Consider the following 18,635-nt stretch of genomic DNA (forward strand, 5'->3'; position numbering starts at 1 on the left):
CATCAATGTCCTTTTGCATCTTATCCATTCTTCTTTTAAATCCTTCCAGAGTTTGTTTCACTTCTGTAATATCTGCCTCTGGACATCTGTGATCTCCCTCTGAATGTCTGTAATCTCCCTCCAGACTTCATACCTTAGCTCTTACATATTTCTCTGCAGCTCTGTCAGCATGTTTATGATTTTTATTTTGAATTCTTTTTCAGGGAGACTGGTTAAGTCTGCCTCTGCAGATCCTTTCTCAGGTGTAACTATTTTGGTCTGGACCAGATTTTTTTGCCTTTTCAGGTTGTGGGTGTGTCAGCTGGGAGAAGAAAGTCCTTTCCTTCTTGCTGGATGCCTTGCCCTTCTCCACTGCCTGTGATGGCTACATGCATTCCTGGAGCAGCCACAGGGTTAATATTCTAAGCTGCTGTGGGCGAGGTGTCCATCAGAGCAGCGTGGAGCCCTGCAGGGAGTGGCAGGCACCCCAGGTGTGCTCCTCCGTGCTAGCAGCAACCCTGCTGGGCAGCTGTGTGAAAGCAGCAGCCTTTGGTTCTGGCCTGGGGGGCTGTGCGTTGGGCTCGGATTCCGGTCGGCTTCTGGGAGCGCGCCTGCTCCCTCTGGCTCCACTTCTGGTGTGCGTGGGGCTTTTCCACACAGGCTTCTACCAGGCTCTGGCTTCACTGCCACTGGTGCACGCAAGCTGCGCCCCGGCTGTTCTGTCGCTTATCTGCTCTCAGTTCCTTCTAGTGCTTCCTCCCCCAGCGCATGCTCCCACTCTCCTGCTACTGGGCCCATGTGTTGGGGTCCATGCCAGTTGGAGGAACGACTGGTGGGCTGCCTAGTCCTGTGAGGAGCTTCAGAGCTGCACTGTCTCCATTTAGGGCACCTAAGTTTCCCTGGTACTCCCAGCTGCTGGGACAACTTCATCCAGCTATGGGGTCCCTGTCTCTTTAAGACTTGCAGAAAGCACTCACTTTTCTTTAGTCTCAGGGGCGCCATTTGAGGGGACCTGCCCCCAGGTTTTGCTTTTCCATTTCTCTAATACCCAGCACCCCGTGCACCTTGTGTCTGCGTTCCAGGTGCGGATTTCTAGAGCTGGTTGTTTAGCTGTCCTGGGCTTTCACTCCCTCCCCATTCTGACTCCTTTCTTCCTGCCCGGTTTTGGGGTTGGGGAGTGTTCATGTCCCACCTGGCTGCGGCTTGTATCTTACCCCCTTCGTGTGATGCTGAGTTCTTGCAGATGTAGATGTATCCTGGCTGTTGTACTGCATTCACTGGTGTCTCTTTTAGGAATAGTTGTATTTATTCTATTTTCATAAATATATATGTTTTGGGGAGGAGATTTCCTCTGAACTACTCACGCTGCCATCTTCCCATTGCTCTCCCAAGTCATTCTTAAAAATAAATTTATCACCCAACCAGCCCCAGATATTGGGAGTAAGTTACAAAAATTGGCCCAGAACAAAATCTGGAGAACCTCCTGAAGTTTGTCACATCAGTTTTCTATAATAGAGATGTGGAGAGACAAACAGAAGGGAGAGGCATTCGTGATGGCCTCATGGAGATCCAACTTTGGGCCTTCAAGGTTATAGAAAGGTTGACTATCCCAAGGGACTGGGACCAGTACAACTTGTTTCCTCTGTGGCAGAGAGGGGCATTTTAAGTGAGAATGCCCTAGAGTTGGGCATTCAAAACCACCAAAGCCCTGCCCGCTATGTCAAGGAAAACATGGAAGCTGGACTGCCCTCAGAAGTGCAGGCAAATGGGGTCAGACTTGGAACAATGTGGTCAGGATTGAAGGGGCCCAGGGCTACCCATGCAGCCTCCTGTCACCATCATAACCGCACAGGAGTCCTGGGTGGTTTTCTCTGTAGGGAGTCACACCATTAATTTTTTTCTCAATACAGGAACTGCCTATTCAGTCCTCCTCTATAATCCTGGCCTCCCTCCTTCCAGTCAGCTACTGTTAAGGGCATATGTGGAGAGCCAATGACCAAATAGTTCACTCAGCCTTTAAGTTGTGAATGGAACTCAGTGCTCTTCTCCCATGCCTTTTGAGTGGTCCCAGAAAGTCCAGCGCTGCTTCTAGGCCGTGACATACTTTCTAAAGTACAAGCATCTGTACACATGAACATAAAAAGGGATGAGTGATGTCTCCCCCTAGTGGAAATAGACATTAATCCTGAGGTCTGGACAACTAATGGGATCATTGGAAGAACAAAATCAGCCCAACTAGCCCGTTCATCTTAAAGACCCTAACCACTTCCCTCATAAAAAGTAGTATACCTTAAAATAAGAAGCTCATGAAGATTTGAGTCCAGTTATTAATAACCAAAAGACTCAAGGCCTCTTGATAGCCTGTAACAGTCCTTGCAACACTCCCATATAGGAGTACAAAAACCAGATGGAAGCTGGCACCTTGTGCAGGATCTATGAGCCATTAATGAAGCAGTTTTGCTCCTACATCTGGTAGTACCTAATCCCTATTCCCTGTTATCCAGGATTCCTAGGGAACAGCACGGTTTACTGTGCTAGATTTAAAGCATGCTTTCTTTTGCATCCCACTTGCACCTGAGTACCAGTTTCTCTTTGCTTTTAAGGATCCTATAAATCCCTTGATAGGGAAAAACTTATAAGGTCACAATCTAGTCTAGATGGCTCCCTTCTGCTTCTCTTCTTAGCAAAGACAACAGAAACTCCCGGTTTCCCTCTCCCCTTCACTTCCCACTCTGCTTGCTGTGCACATAGAAATGTTGCAGATACAGAAGCAGAAAGATATATTTTGCTCCCCTTGCCTTTGTTCAGGGCTTAGACCATGGGAGATTATTCCCCTCTGAGGCCACCGGTGTAAATATAAAACCTCAACACTCCAAGACCTCTGAGTGCTGCTTGGTTCTTCCATCAGCCATCCAGGTTTTTCTGTAACATTTGGTTCCCTGACCAGGAAACCCAACAGTGCTGGTCCTTTGTTGCCATTGGTTTGGGGCAACAGTGGGGCGGTAATGGAATGGGCAATCACAATGGAGAAGGCACACCCTGCCTGATCTTTTGGCAGGCTCCCACCTGGTCAACCCGGGCCAGCCCCACTTTGCTGTTCCTGCCGGATTCAGAGAGGTTTGGCAGGTGAGAATGTGGTTCTGATGTTGGATTTACAATAAGGCCCGGGGCCCCTGACCCAGCCAGTTCCACCCATTGGGGTGGAAGGGGAGAGTGATCACCTCCCGGAGACTTCTTAGAAGTCTCACAGGTAGGGATTCCCAGGAAGGGAATGTTTAAAGTCTGGACTGAGTGTGTGAAGGAGTGTGCAGGGTGGCTGAAGCCTTTCAGTCTGCACTGAATCTGTGATTCCACAGCCTGTGATACGGAATCTTGTTGGGCCCCTTTGCTGTATTTGCAATGAGCCAGCACAACATAACGGTGATGCAGCTTCAGCTGACTTTTCCCGGGGCTTATACGGGTGCACCTTAGTTAAGGCTGCTCAAAGTCACTGAGAGGCACACAATGAATGGGCATCTGATTGGTCTCCTCTCTAGAGGAAGCACCCTCACTTGTCTGTTGCCGTGGCACTGTTACACAGACACATCATGGGGTCAGGGCACAGTTCTTGACACTATGATCAAAAATTTCAGGAACGGATTTTCAGAAGACTATGGAGTAAAATTAACTCCCAGCAGGTTGAAAACTGTGAATCTGAATGGTCCACCTTTAGTGTGGGGTGTCCTCTGGAAGGGACCCCAGATGTCCCAACAATCTGCCAGGTCTGGTGGGTCATCACTGGAGATCCAGGTCATCCTGACCAGTTCCCATATATTAATTCCTGATTAGGAGTTGCGCAGACCCTTCCCCCTTGGGTGAGATTTACTTGCAACAAGCAGGGACAGGGTAGGGTCTTAGTCACCTCAACAAAGAAGACTACAAAGAATCAACAGAAGCCTGAGCCTCTGCAAATTCTTGCTGGTGACCCAGAGGAAGAGCTAATATTGCTCCCACCTTATGTACCTCCAAGGCTATCAGCACCCAGCCCCACAGTCCTGGACACCCCACCACTGTTGGCCTCCCTGCCACCTCCAGAACCAGCAGACCCACTCTCCCCTGGATGAGCAGCCAGACTGCACCCTTGGCTGGGAGGAGGCATCTTTCAGATGCCAGTGCAGGAGACATGGGAGCCTGAGAGGTGTAATGAGGACAGGACCACCCAGCCAGGCTGGTCCTTGCTTTACTACCAACTCTTCTCCATGACTGACCTCATCAATTGGAAACACAGCACCCCATCATACTCAGAGAAGCCACAAGCTTTGTTTGATCTAATGGAATCCCTCTTCCAAACCCATTGGCTGACCTGGGAAGACTTCCAACAACTTCTCCACATCCTGTTCAACATGGAGGAGGGGAGGCAGATTATAAAAGGGGCCTGAACATAAAAAGATGCTCCACATCGCTTGTCATCAGATATATGCAAATTAAAACCACAATGAGATATCACCTCACACCAGTAAGGATTGCCACCATCCAAAAGACAAACAATAAAAAATGTTGGCGAGGATGTTGAGAAAGGGGAACCCTCCTACAGTGCTGGTGTGAATGTAAATTAGTTCAGCCATGTGGAAAGCAGTATGGAGATTCCTCAAAAAGCTCAAAATAGAAATACCATTTGACCCAGGAATTCCACTTCTAGGAATTTACCCTAAGAATGCAGCAGCCCAGTTTGAAAAAGACATATGCCACCCCTATATTTATTGCAGTACTATTTACAATAGCCAAGAAATGGAAGCAACCTAAGTGTCCATCAGTAGATGAATGAATAAAGAAGATGTGGTACATATACACAATGGAATATTATTCAGCCGTAACCATAAGAAGAAAACAATTCCTACTATTTGCAACAACATGGATGGAGCTACAGGGTATTGTGCTCAGTGAAATAAGCCAGGTGGAGAAAGACAAGTACTAAATGATTTCACTCATCTGTGGAATATAAGAACAAAGAAAAAACTGAAGGAACAAAACAGCAGCCGACTCACAGAACCCAAGAATGGACTAACAGTATCAAGGGGAAAGGGACTGGGAAGGATGGGTGGGAAGGGAGGGATAAAGAGGGGGGAAGAAAGGGGGCATTACAATTAGCATGTATAATGTGTGTGGGGGCATGGGGAGGGCTGTGAAACACAGAGAAGACAAGTAGTGATTCTACAGCATCTTACTATGCTGATGGACAGTGACTGTAATGGGGTTTGTGGGGGGGTCTTGGTGATGGAGAGTCTAGTAAATATAATGTTCCTCGTGTAATTGTAGATTTATGATACCAAAATTTTAAAAAAAACAGCAACGGACTCTCAGAATCCAAGGAAGGACTAACAGTTACCAAAGGGAGAGGGACTGCGGAGGATGGGTGGGAAGGGATTGAAAAGGTGGAAAAAGAGGCATTACGATTAGCACACATGGTGTTGGGGCTAGGGCACATGGAGGGCTGTACAACACAGAGAAGACAAGTAGTGATTCTATAGCATCTTACTACACTGATGGACAGTGACTGTAATTGGGTATGTGGTGGGTGCTTGATAATGGGGAGAGACTAGTAACCATAATGTTGCTCATGTAATTATACATTAATGATACCAGAATAAAATTTAAAAAATGAAAAAAAAGGGGACCTGATAATACTGGAAGAGCACGCACCAGTGCACGGTCTTTGATCAAGGTGCATGGGCTGAAATTGCTGTCCCCAAGGAGCACCCCAAGTGGAACTTCACCACCCCTGAGGGACAGCACCAGATCCACTGATATCAAGATGCCCTCCTCCAGGAGATCAAAGATAGATCCAAATAGCCTATGAACATGACCAAAGTTTCTTCAGTCACTCAACAACCAGGACAGCCTCCTGGGGACCATTACAAAAGACTGTATGAAACTTATTGCATCTATACCCCTTTTGATCCTGAGGCACAAGACAGCCAACAGATGGTCAACAACTCATTTGTGGCCCAAGCTGCCCCAGATATCAGGCGAAAGCTCCAAAAACTTGAGGGCTTCTTTGGGATGAATACAACTCAGCTGATTGAAATTGCCAACAAAGTATATTTAAATAGGGAAGTTCAGGCTGACAGAGAGGCTGAAAGAAGAATGAAGAAAAAAGCCAGCCTCCTAACAGCTCCCTAAAAGAAAGAGATGACCAAAGGGCAGAGAAAAGCTGGCCTCCAAGAGGAGGGAAGCCTAGGACCCCCGTAGCCAGGGACCAGTGTGCTTCCTGTAAAGAGAAGGGATGTTGGAAGAATGAATGCCCCAACCGAGACAAAGCCCTGAAGCCCAATTGCTACTGAGAGGAGCCTAATGGGGAAAGGCTCACTGGCTTGGCAGGAACAGACTCAGATTGAGAAAGACCGGGCTCTCTCACTCAGCCCTCATGAGCCCACAGTCAAAATGAAATTGGAGGCGCCAAAACATAATTTTTATGATTGACACAGGAGTAGAACACTCTGTGGTCACCCTCCCTATAGCCCCTTTCAGTAAAAAGATTGCAACTATTCTCAGAGCCTTGGGGACAAAAGCAGTCCAGCAACACTTTTGCCAAGCCCACCAATGTGAACTTGGAGGCCACAAGGTCTGACTTGAATTTCTCTACCTGCCTGAGTGCCCCATTCCCCTCCTCAGCCAAGATATACTCTCAAAGCTGGGAGCCCAAATAACTTTTGAACCAACTGGACACACCAGCCTCAAACTGAACCCAGGCCAAGAAGAGCCAGGGTCCCTCGTACTGGCAATAACCACACCCAGGGAAGAGGAGTGGAGGCTATTCTGTTCCCAGACCCCCTTAAGTAGCCCACCTGAATTCAGAGCTACCTTCCTCTCAGTATGGGCTGAAAACAACCCTCATAACCCTGTTATTGTAGAATTGACTCCAGAGACCCAACCACAAAGACAGCAGCAGTACCCCCTCTCACAAGAGGCAAGGGCAGGCATCCAGGAACACCTGATCAGACTCAACGATGAAGGCATTCTAGGTGAGTGTCAGTCGCCCTGGAACACCCTGCTTCTACCAGTCAAAAAGCCAGGAAGAGGGTACCGGCCTGTTCAAGACCTGCGAGTCATCAACAAAGTGACTGTTTCTTTACACCCAGTGGTCCCAAATCCATACACTCTTCTCAGCCAGATCCCGGAATCTGCCAAGTGGCTCACTTGCCTAGACTTAAAAGATGCCTTTTTCTGCCTCTGGCTGGTCCCCCAAAGCCAGCTCTTGTTTGCCTTCAAATGGACTGAACTGGATATGGGGCAGCAGATACAGTTAACATGGATGCTGCTTCTGCAAGGTTTCAAGAACTCACCCACTCTCTTTGGAGAGGCATTGGCTGCAGACATTGCCAGCTTTCTGAGGAAAGGCACACACTGTGCCCTCATGTATTATGTAGATGACCTCCTCCTTGCCAGTGACACCCAGGAAAATTGTGCAAAAGTCACAAAAGCACTCCTGCAACTCCTGTCAGACTCAGAATACTGAACCTCATGGAAAAAGCCACAAATCTGCCAGCAGCAAGTCTGGTACTTGGGCATCCTCCTCACCCAGGGAGAAAGGGCACTAGGGCCAGAGAAGTAAGAGGTCATTATCTCCTTACCTCAGCCCCAGACAAGGAAAGGCATACAAGAGTTCCTGGTGGCTGCCAGGTTCTGCTGAATCCAAATTCCTGGATTCTCAGCAATGGCAAGACCCCTTTACAGCCTCCTGGGGGGCCAGACTGAGAACCCCCTGCCAGAACAGAAGAAGCAAGAGCCACCTTTTTGGAAATAAAGGTTGCTTTAAGACAGGCACCAGTCCTAGGCCTGCCAGATATAGAAAAGCCCTTCAATCTCTTTGTGCATGAAAAGGAAAAGGTGGCCCTCAGGGTTCCCTACCTCAGTTCTAATCATTAAGGAAGCATATAAACTCAACCTGGGACAAGAACTAAATGTTAAGTTCCTCTATACTGTTGTGTCCCTCATAAACACACAGGAACACTGCTTCCTCTCCAACTCCCAGCTGGCACAATATCAAGGGCTTCTCTGTGAGAACCAATGGGTCACTCTTGAAACAGTATGGACACTGAATCCAGCAACTTTCCTTCCCACCAAAGAGGTGAAACAGATCATGACTGTTCTGAAGTAACTGACAAAGTTTATGCAAGTTGTCTGGATTTGTGAGATCAAGCAATAAAAAATCCAGAGCTCACACTCTTCAGTGATGGCAGCAGTTATCTACAAGAGGGCATCCAGAGAGCAGGTTATGCAGTAACTACTGCCACTGAGGTCTTAGAAGCAAAAGCCCTGCCAGCCTGATGGTCAGCACAATGAGCTGAACTGCATGTCTTAATTCAATCTCTCAGTATTAGCAAGAGCAAGCAAGGCAACATCTACACTGACTCCTGATATGCCTTTGCCACTGTACACATACATGGGGGCAATCTAGAAGGAAAGAGGTCTCCTCACAGCAGCAGGAAAAGCAGTCAAGAACAAGGAAGAAATACTACAACTCCTTGAGGCTGTCTGGCTACCAAAAGAAGTAGCAATTCTGCATTGCAAAGGACACCAAAAGGGAAACGACCCTATAATACAGGGGAATTGATTGGTGGATGAAGTGGCTAAAGAAGCAGCCAGTTAGGAGACAGATAAAACTCCTTCCTCACCGAGGGCCTAACACCCCCGGATGGAGGCCCCTCCACCGAAGTACACTGAAAAGGAGAAGGACTGGGCCATGAATGAAGGAGCCACCCTAACTGAAAAATGATGGTGGATGCTGCCTGACAGACACATCTTTGTCCAAACTGTAACTGTAGGGCATTTAGTCAGTGAATACCACCAGTTCACCCACCTGGGAAAAACTTCACTGGAAGCCCTCCTCAAAAAGCAATATTACTTCAGCCAGTTGCCAGCATTATGCCTGGCAGTAAGTGAGCAGTGTGTAACTTGTGGCAGAAATAATGCTCCATCTGCACCACGACCCCTAAGGGGTCCAAAGAGCAGGAGTTTCCCCCTTTGAATGCCTTGAGATAGACTTCACAGATGTCCAGCTAAACAGAGGACTCAGATACCTCCCAGTAATAGTGTGTATATACTCTAGGTGTGTTGAAGCCTTCCCAACTAGGACAGAATGAACCTGGGAGGTAGCCAAAGTCCTCCTGAGAGAAATTGTGCCCCGGTTTGGCCTACCATCTACAATTCACAGTGACAATGGACCTGCCTTTGCAGCAGATGCAATACAGGTTTTAACTAAATCTCTCAACATTACCTGGAAACTCCACATTGCATTCAGGCCACAAAGATCAGGGAAAGTAGAGCAAATGAATCACACCCCCAAGGGAACCCTAGCTAAGTTTTGCCAAGAAACTGGCCTCCCATGGCCAGACCTACTGCCCCTGGCTCTTCTGCATGCTTGCTGCACACCTGGAGTTCAAGGCTTTTCCTCTTTTGAATTAGTGTATGGATGCCCTCTTCCATGTCTAGGAAGCCTCCTAGGGAACCTACACTACATAGGAGATAAGGGAGCAAGAGAACAGCTCCAAGCCTTGGTAGCCATCCTAAGTAAGCTGCACCATAGAAAGAGCCCTGATCTCATCTCTTCTGCTATAGCCTGGTCAAGAGAGAGATAGGATGACTGCTTAATTAGTAAGCTGTGTGAGCTGGACTACTGCTGAAGAACTGTATTCATGTAGTGATGACCACCAGATAGTGAAGTGGAACTTGTTAACCAGTGAAATAAGTCAAATAGTAAAGCTTCCTGATGATATTTACCCAATAGATCTTCACTGGTTTCCAAAAAGTTTAAGCATAAAGAAACAAACTCAAGCAGAAAGCTTTGTCTCCACAAGTTCTGATGGTAAGTTTCATCTGATTTCCAAGTTACAAAGAGTGAAAAGAATTGTAGATGCTCACTGTGGAGCAGTACTTGCAGGAAGATGGAATTATGAAGGAACAGCATTAGTTACAGTTGGAGAAGACAGGCAAATAAAAATGTGGTAAAAAACTGGGATGCTAGGATCAACTTTAGCTCAGTGTATTCAGTAGCTTGTGATTCAGAAAAGGTTCTTTACAAGCAGGCAAGCAGCTGATCACTGAACCTCTTCAACCAAGTGCTAAAGTTTTACAGTTGAAAGCTCATGATGGCATTATTCTAAAAGTAGATTGGATCTCAGTCAATGATCTAATTTTATCTGCTGGTGAAGACTGTAAATATAAGGTATGGGATAGTTACAGCCACCCTTTGTACAGTTCACACCTGCATGAGCATCCTGTTACCTCAATTGCCTGGGCTCCAGATGGAGAATTATTTGCTGTTGGATCATCTCATACTTTACACTTGTGTGATAAAACTGGGTGGTCATATGCTTTAGAAAAGCCCAACACTGGCAGGATATTTAATATTGCATGGTCAATTGATGGCACTCAGATTGCTAGAGCCTGTGGAGATGGACATGTTTTTGAACATGTAGTGGAGCAACATTGGGAGTGGAAAAAGTTTCAAGTAACATTAACTAAAAGAAGGACCATACAGTATGAAGAACTGGAACACACCACTTATATTTGATCTCAAAGAAGGAACTGTTAGTTTAATTCTGCAGATAGAAAGACATTTTCTTACTGTAGATGGTGGTGGTATCTACTTATATTCTTATGAAGGGTGCTTCATTTCTTCTCCAACATTACCTGTAATGAGAATAGATATTCTGAATGCACAGGCTGTTTCTCTAAGTAATGATACCATAGCAATAAAAGACAGTGCAGGTAAAAAATAATCTTCCTCTTTGAGGCATCAGCTGGAAAACCATTAGGTGATGGGAAGTTTCTTTCTCATAAGAATGAAATTTTGGAAATTGCTCTGGATCAAAAGGGACTTACCAATGATAGAAAAATTTCTTTCAATGATAAAAATAGAGACCTATGAAATGATTTGGGAAGAAAGAACAAGTGATCAAACGGAATGATGGTGCATACTTTGATGTGGAACGATACATGCAATATCCTTTTTGGACTTCAAGACTCGATTTACAGTGTGGTATTACTCCAACACAGTTTAAGTGGACAGAGATATTTTGCCTAAAACATTATATGAAAGGGATGCAAGTGAATTTAGTAAAAATCCCCATATTGTGTTTTGTTAGAAATCATGTAATTATAAGAAGAGCTGATGGCTCACTGGTCACATCAACATATCACCATATCCTGCTATTCTCCAAGAGTGTGTGTTGTGTGTGTGGTTGTGGGTGTGTTGTGCATGTGTCATGTGTTTTGTGTTGTGCATGTTGTGAGTGTGTTGTGTGTGTTTGTGTGTGTTTGTGTGTTTGTGTGTGGTGTGTGATGTGTGTTGTGTGTATGTGTTGTGTGTTGTGTGTGTGGTTGTGTGTTGTGTTTTGTGTTGTGTGTTTGTGTGCTGTGTGTGTTGTGTGTGGTTGTGTGTGTTGTGTGCATTATCTGCTGTGTGTGTTGTGTTTTATATGAGTTATATGTGTGTGTGTGGTTGTGTGTGTTTAGTGTTGTGTGTGTACAGTTTGTGTTGTGTTTGTGGTTGTATGTACTCTATGACGATGTAAGATGTTCAAAATGGGAAGATGCTGTAAGACTTCTTTGCTTTGTTAAGGAGCAAACCATGTGGGCTTGCCTAGCTGCTATGGCAGTTGCTAATCGACATATGCCTACTGCAGAAATAGCCTATGCAGCAATTGCTGAAATTAATAAGGTTTGATATATCAATTCCATAAAAGATCTTCCATCTAAAGAATCAGAAATGGCCCACATATTAATGTTTAGTGGAAACATACAGGAGGCTGAAATAGTATTTCTTCAGGCTGACCTTATTTATCAAGTAGTCCAGATCAATATTAATCTCTACAACTGGGAAAGGGCACTTGAATTGAATGTAAAATACAAAACACATGTTGATACAGTTCCTTCTTACTGTCAAAAGTTTTTGGACACATTTGGTAACCAGTAAACTAATAATTGATGTTTGCAGTATGCAGAAAGTCTCCAAATAGATTGGGAGAAAATCAAAGCTGAAATTGAGATGGAAATTACTAAAGAATGAAAGTGATCATCAAGCAGTCAGTCCAGCAAGAATATAGGTCTAAAGCACTAAGTACCATCCTTACCTTTAAGAAGTTTTACCTTTTGAAATCAATTCTGATTATCCAAGTAAAAGCATGTTTTCATTGCTAAAGGAAAAGGCAGAATTAAGTATAATTACCTGCTAATATTTACTATTAAAACTATATTCAGAAAGATTAAGCACAAAATAATTGATATAGTTCCACCTTTTATATTTTTAGTCCAATAATTAACAAAATATTTCCATATGATATAGTATGTGTTGCTTACATTCCACTTTTTAATTATTTTATCCCTGAGTCTTGAGCATGAACAGATATTAATGTTGATAATAAAACATTGAACTCTTTAAAAGAAAAAAAGAAAGAGCTCTGATCTCTTTAGGGACCCCAGTACATTCCTTCCAGGCTGGGGACTAAGTCTGGGTCAAAGATTGGTAAAGGGACCCCCTCAAACCTCAGTGGACTGGCCCCCACATTGTTGTTCTAACCACTCCTACTGCCCTCAGAGTGGCAGGCATCACTCTTTGGGTCCATTATTCCAGAGTGAAAAAGGACCACCATCCTGATGAAGAAACACATCACTGGAAGGCCTAGCCAGACCTCCAGAAGCCTCTCCACCTCTACATCTGACGATTACCCTCTGACTAATGGACACCTGTGTGCCATGGATCCTGGCCCTTGTCAGACTGGTATCTCTTGTCCTGGGCATTAGATTCTCTGCTGTTGCCCCCCCTGGACTGGACTGCTCCTCAGAAAGTTGCCCTTTCTATTGTGTATTGGGTAATTATAGTTGTTTTGCTGTGCTTACATGTTTCTTCTAACTATGCTCAAGTGTCAGCCTGCATCTCCCCAGTACCACATAATAATGTTATCTCTATACCTATTAGGACTCTGCTTAACTACCCAAACCATGTCAGAATGGAGAAACTCTAAGCTATATAACATATATTGTCTTCAGGGGGAAAAATCCTAGCTCAAAGTGGTTGGAAGTATGAATACAAGCCATCTAATCCTCTAGCAATTGCACCACGTCCCATATTAACCCTTAACTTATCCCACCTGTTCTCATGGGAACACTTAGACTATTGTAATCAACGGGGTTGCATCTGGGAAAGTAACAAAGTTTATATGTATCATGATAATCCCCCTAAAACCCAGTAAATGAAACCTTGCAACAACCCCAGCTGGTTTTATTGCCCCCAGTGGATATGTGTTGCTGTAGCCATCTATTCAAGGGAGCCAATTAAAAATCTCTGGTTAGCTTTAAACCAATTAGGGTGGATGCTTAATATCATCACAAAATAACCCCTACACTATCAATGGGGAAGTGGGTAGACTTGGGGAGTCCAGCTGTACAAGTCTGGATATGATCTAGGAGTTCTAATAGCATAAAGAGCCAAGATTTCTCCTAAAGCCACATGGACCCTTGGCAGGCTTAGGGGATCCATACTTTGATCCCCATAAAGTTTTTCTCAAGGGCCCCAGACTGTCCCCAGCAGAAGCTTCATCCAACACAAAAAGAAAATGTGGCAAAATCCTAGCTTATTTCCTGTGTTGCAAAATATGCACCACCTCCTAAATATAACACTACCTGAGCTGGCTAAAGACTGCTGGATGTGCCTTAGAGCCAGACCTCCTTAGTATATTGGAGTAGGGCTCACTTTACCTCCCAGCACTGTTCATAATCATTCACTGTGCCTACACCCAGGACCGCAACTAACTATGGGTGACATAACAGGAAATGCTACCTGTCTCTGGCCCTGTAAGAGCTCGTGTGAACAAAAAAAAAAGAGGCTTTCCTGACATCTGTGCTAGTAACATCACTGTTAATGAATTTTTAATTTACCTGGCCTCAAACGGCACATGGTGGGCCTATGAAACCAGGCTAGCTTGCTGCATCTATAGTGCTGTCCGGCCTGAACTGTGCATCTTTGTTTGAGTGCTACCCTAAATATTTACTTGTGGGCCTAAGGGAAGTTACCTTCTTTCCCCTAGGGAAATTTCCCGAGCAAAGCAGACTGCCCCTTTGCTGATTCCTGCTAATCATGCTCAGTGTAACCAGGTCAGCTGCAGTGGGCACAGCAGCCTTAATAAAGGGAGATTTAGAGCTCACACAGCCTAACACAGGAAGTTAATCAAGATTTAGAGCAGCTTGAATCCACCATGAATCAACTTCAAAATCAAATTGATTCCCTGCCTGAAATGGTGTTGCAAAAATCAGAGAGGACTCAACCTCCTATTCATGTCCCAGGGAGGCTTAGGTGCAGCCCTTGGAGAAGATTGTTGATTTAATGCAAACCAGTCTGGCATAGTTAGAAGCTCACTAGCTCAAGTAGAAAAAAAAATCCAGTGTAGAAATAAGATACTAGAAATAAAAAGTTCTGGTTTCAGGGATGGTTTGAATGGAATCTGTGGCTAACAACTCTTTAAACTGGTCTTGCTGGGCCAGCGGTTCTGTTGTCCTTGGACTATTAGTGGGACCCTGCATTTTTAACTGGCTCATTAACTTTATCAAGGAACGCATTTCCTCCATACAGCTCATGTATATGCAAAGCCATTATGAGCCTATCATAAACCAAGTATATCATGCCCCCTAAAACAAAGTGTTTAAAGGGGCATCAGAGGGGGGAATGATAGGGAAAAATTTACAAAGTCAGCAATCTAATCCAGGTGGCTTCCTTCTGCTTCTCTTCTTAGCAAAGACAACAGAAACTCCTGGTTTCCCCCTCCCCTTCACTTCCCACTCTGCCAGGCACTCACTCCCTAAACTTACTCCCCCTTGCTTGCTGTGCACATAGAAATATTGCAGATACTGAAGCAGAAAGATATGTATTGCTCCCCTTGCCTTTGTCCAGGGCTCAGACCTTGGGAGACTACTCCCCTCTGAGCCCACCAGTGTAAAGATATAACCTCAACACTCCAGGACCTCTGGGTGCTGCTCGCTTCTTCTATCAGTGATATGAAGAGTTAGCCAGACCCCTCTATCAACTCCTTAAAGAAGCCCAAAGAGAAGGCACCATAAAACTCCAATGGGATCGTGATGCTGTTAAAGCTTATAAGACTCTAAAGAAAGCCCTGCTCCAGGCCCCTGCCTTCAGCTTGCCCACTAGAAACTGATTTAACTTGTTTGTTACTGAAAGATCAGGAATGGCACTGGAAGTACTAACTCAGCCTCAAGAAGAAATGCAGCAGCCCATAGCTTCTCTAAGCAAGGAGTTGAACCCAGTAGCTAAGGGCTAGCCACACTATCTGAGATCTTTGTCAGCCATAGCCCTGATAGTACCTGAAGCCACATGTAACTCCTGGGGAAGGAAATCCTGGGCAAAATACCTCTAAAACCAAAATCAGTCAAAAGGAGAAGTAAAGTTTAAAATCCATTTATTGCTTACAAACTGTGGTCCAGGGTCATTTCTCACTCCTTCTCTGGCAGAAGCAAGTGAGATCTCTCCCCTCCCTCTCAGGTTCAGATAAGCGCTCAGTTGCCCAGGTAATTACCCACTAATATGGAGATGAACTACCTTTCTCAACCCTTAGGAATGCCTGTTGATATGCAGATGCACTAAAGCCAGGGAAGATATTCTGGCAATATTACAATTTACCCACACCACAAAACTGACTCTGGGAAGAGACTTGATAGTGCATGCACCTCATAATATCACTGCTTTTTGAAACCCCAGGGGGACCTGTGGTTGGCTACTAAAACATCAGTCACTCCTCCTTGAGGGCACTGTAACCCAGCTGTAGACATACTCCATCCTAAACCCAGCCACCTTTCTACCTGAATCCATGAGCCAAGGACCTGAGCATGATTGCCAACAGGTCATTGCCCTAAAATATTTTGTCAGAGTATACCTAAAAGACACTGTAAGATAAATTTCAACGGAAATAAGCAGGCAACGAGAGGCAACAAAGGGCCAGGTAGTTTATTTGAATACAATTCCCGGGTGATGTTCCTTGGTCTGAAACACAGTAGCAGACAGCAAGTTTTTAAAGAAGGCAGGGGGACGGAGAGCAAAGGGCAGGCAGCAAGTAGTTAAAGAGGGGCCGTCAACCAGCCTTAAGCCCCCCCATGACACCCCTTGTCAGTCGGATGTAGCCAGGTCAAGTTGTCACCCATTATCACCAAAAGGCTGGAATGTAAGGCTGGAGGCACCAGGGGAAGGGGTGAGCCTGATGGCTCACAGGGCCACACACAGGGCAGGCAGCAAGTTTTTAAAGAAGGCAGGGGGAGGGAGAGCATAGGTGTACAGTGGTGTGAGGATTGGCTCGCCTAGGGTATGTGGGGGTCTCTCATTGGCCTTTAGCCAGGTACTGGAAAGTTACCACTAATCTTTTAGCTTGGGGAAAGGGCTCTAGTTGGGAGTGTTATTCGATCAGGCTCTGGAATGTTGTCAGACTGGAACCTGTTGGTCTCTTTGCCTCTTTTGGTGAGGCCTAAGCTTGTCCATCAGGCTCACCCCTTCTCCTGGTACTCCAGCCTTACCAACACCCCCTTAGAGAACTCAGAGCTTGTCCTTTTCATAGATGGCAGCTCCTTTATTGAGCAAGGCTAGCAGAAGGCCAGATATGCAGTTGTCATGTGCAGATAGTGAGATACTATTGAGTGCCAGCCACATCCACTGGGCACAAGTGCCCAGCTGGCAGAATTAATAGCCCTCACTTGACAAGTTCAAGCTATGTCAGGCCCAGAATTCCCATGGACGAGTACAGTACAGTACAGAACTGGTTTTCTAAATATTTTTGGTAGAAATCTATTCTACTTATTGGTGTAGCTCCATGGAGAGGAAATCCTGGGACAAAATACCTCTAAAGCTGAAATCATTCAGAAGGAGAAATAAAGTTTAAACCCATTTATTGCTTACAAACTGTGGTCTAGGACCATTTCCCTTAGTCCAAGCTATGTCATGCCCAGAATTCCCATGGACTATTATAATATAGGACTGGTTTTCTAAATATTTTTAGTGGAAATCTATTCTACTTATCAGGTTCATCATTATCCTCATACTAATATTTGGCCCCTGTTTACTTAACCTAACAACATGATTTGTTCTGTCTCACCTAGAAGCCAAGACTATAAATGGTGATGGAAATGTAACCCATGATGGAAGTGCTGATTTTCCAAGGCCCTCTGAACTGACCAGTGATGGAGAACTGACTGCACACTTTACTGCATTCCCTCTCATCAGGAAGCAGGCAGAGTGTTCATTGCTCCCTTTCCCTAGCAAGAGCTAGAGTCTCCATCTGTAAAGGGGAGAGTGAGAAGGAACTGTTGGTTTAGACAGAGTAGGATGAGGGCCTCCGGAAGAAGCAAAACAATAATTACAGTCAGAACAATGTAACAATGTGCAAAAAACTATGAAACTCTGTGTTAAACATTAAGCAAAGTCAGAGTCATACTAATTCTTTAGGGTAAAAATACCAATTTAGGAATATAGACAATTTTAAGTGGGATTAGTTAAATAAAAAAGACAGCATTCAGGCTGGGACCAATAATAACTAAACACCTCAGTTAAACCTAAAGATACAAACCCCTAGACAATGCCCAACCATGGACTCTCTTGTCCCCTCTTGGCATGTGTCAGGAGCTCTGCCCTCTCACTTTATCTCTAAATAAAAGCCTTTCCCTGGCTCACCTAAATTGAGTTTTTGTGAAGTTCATTCTTCAACTGCACAAACAAGAACCCCAGCATCAAAATAATAACCACAATAAAGGTAATTAACATATCCATCACTTCACATAATTACCATTTTTTTGATGTGTGGGGTAAGAACATTTAAGATCTACTCTTTTAGCAAATTTCAAGTATGCAACACAGTATTAATTATAATCACCATTCTGTACATGAGATCTCCAGGATGTTTTCATCTGCATAACTGAAGCTAGAGACTCTTGAATTTGTTAGGCAAGAAAATAGATATGAGCTGGGTGGAAAGAGAATAAGGCCAGGAAAGCCCACTAAAAAAGACCCAGTATTAATGAGTTAATCAATTAAAGCTTAAAAAGCCAGCAGCAACTTGGCCTGGAATTTTTGAATATTTCCAATAAATGAGGGTACCTCAGTTAACAGCCCCTGTCTTTATTGTATTAATCATTCAGGCCCAGCTGACTTTTCAAACTTTACCTATATGCTATTTTCTTCTACTTCAGCCCTAATTGAGTAATTTGCAACCTGGGCAATTAATTTAGCATGCAGGCCCAGTCATAAACAACATAGTAAAAGACAAGATTCCATCTTAATGATAGGATTGCATTTTAATACCCAGGAAGCTAAGGAGTAAAATTCTTAACTTACTCTTCAGCAAACAAACAATACCTCAGCCCACCTTGGGGGCTGGCAGGTAGTCTTGTTTGATATGCTCCAAGAGCAAGACACTTGTATTCCAGCAGCAACTTGGCCTGGAATGTTTGAATATTTCCAATAAATGAGGGTACAAGGAAGACAAGTATTCCAGGAAGAAATCAGAGCAGTATGTTCCTTGTGTTAATTTAATTGTAAATATTCAGAGACCACCTAACAAGTCTGCACCCCCAGCCCTTAATCACATTCCTGAAGAATCCTTAAAAGGGGGAACCCCAAGCCTTTC

At 44.7% G+C, this 18,635-nt stretch overlaps 1 pseudogene; it reads left to right on the forward strand.

Annotated features, from left to right (window-relative positions):
- Window positions 1-5,817: 5,817 nt before the first annotated feature.
- LOC108403481 (intraflagellar transport protein 80 homolog) lies at window positions 5,818-12,079 on the forward strand (annotated as a pseudogene).
- Window positions 12,080-18,635: the final 6,556 nt, after the last annotated feature.

Source organism: Manis javanica, chromosome 10, assembly GCF_040802235.1.
Source record: "Manis javanica isolate MJ-LG chromosome 10, MJ_LKY, whole genome shotgun sequence".
In the NCBI taxonomy this organism is placed as follows: domain Eukaryota; kingdom Metazoa; phylum Chordata; class Mammalia; order Pholidota; family Manidae; genus Manis; species Manis javanica.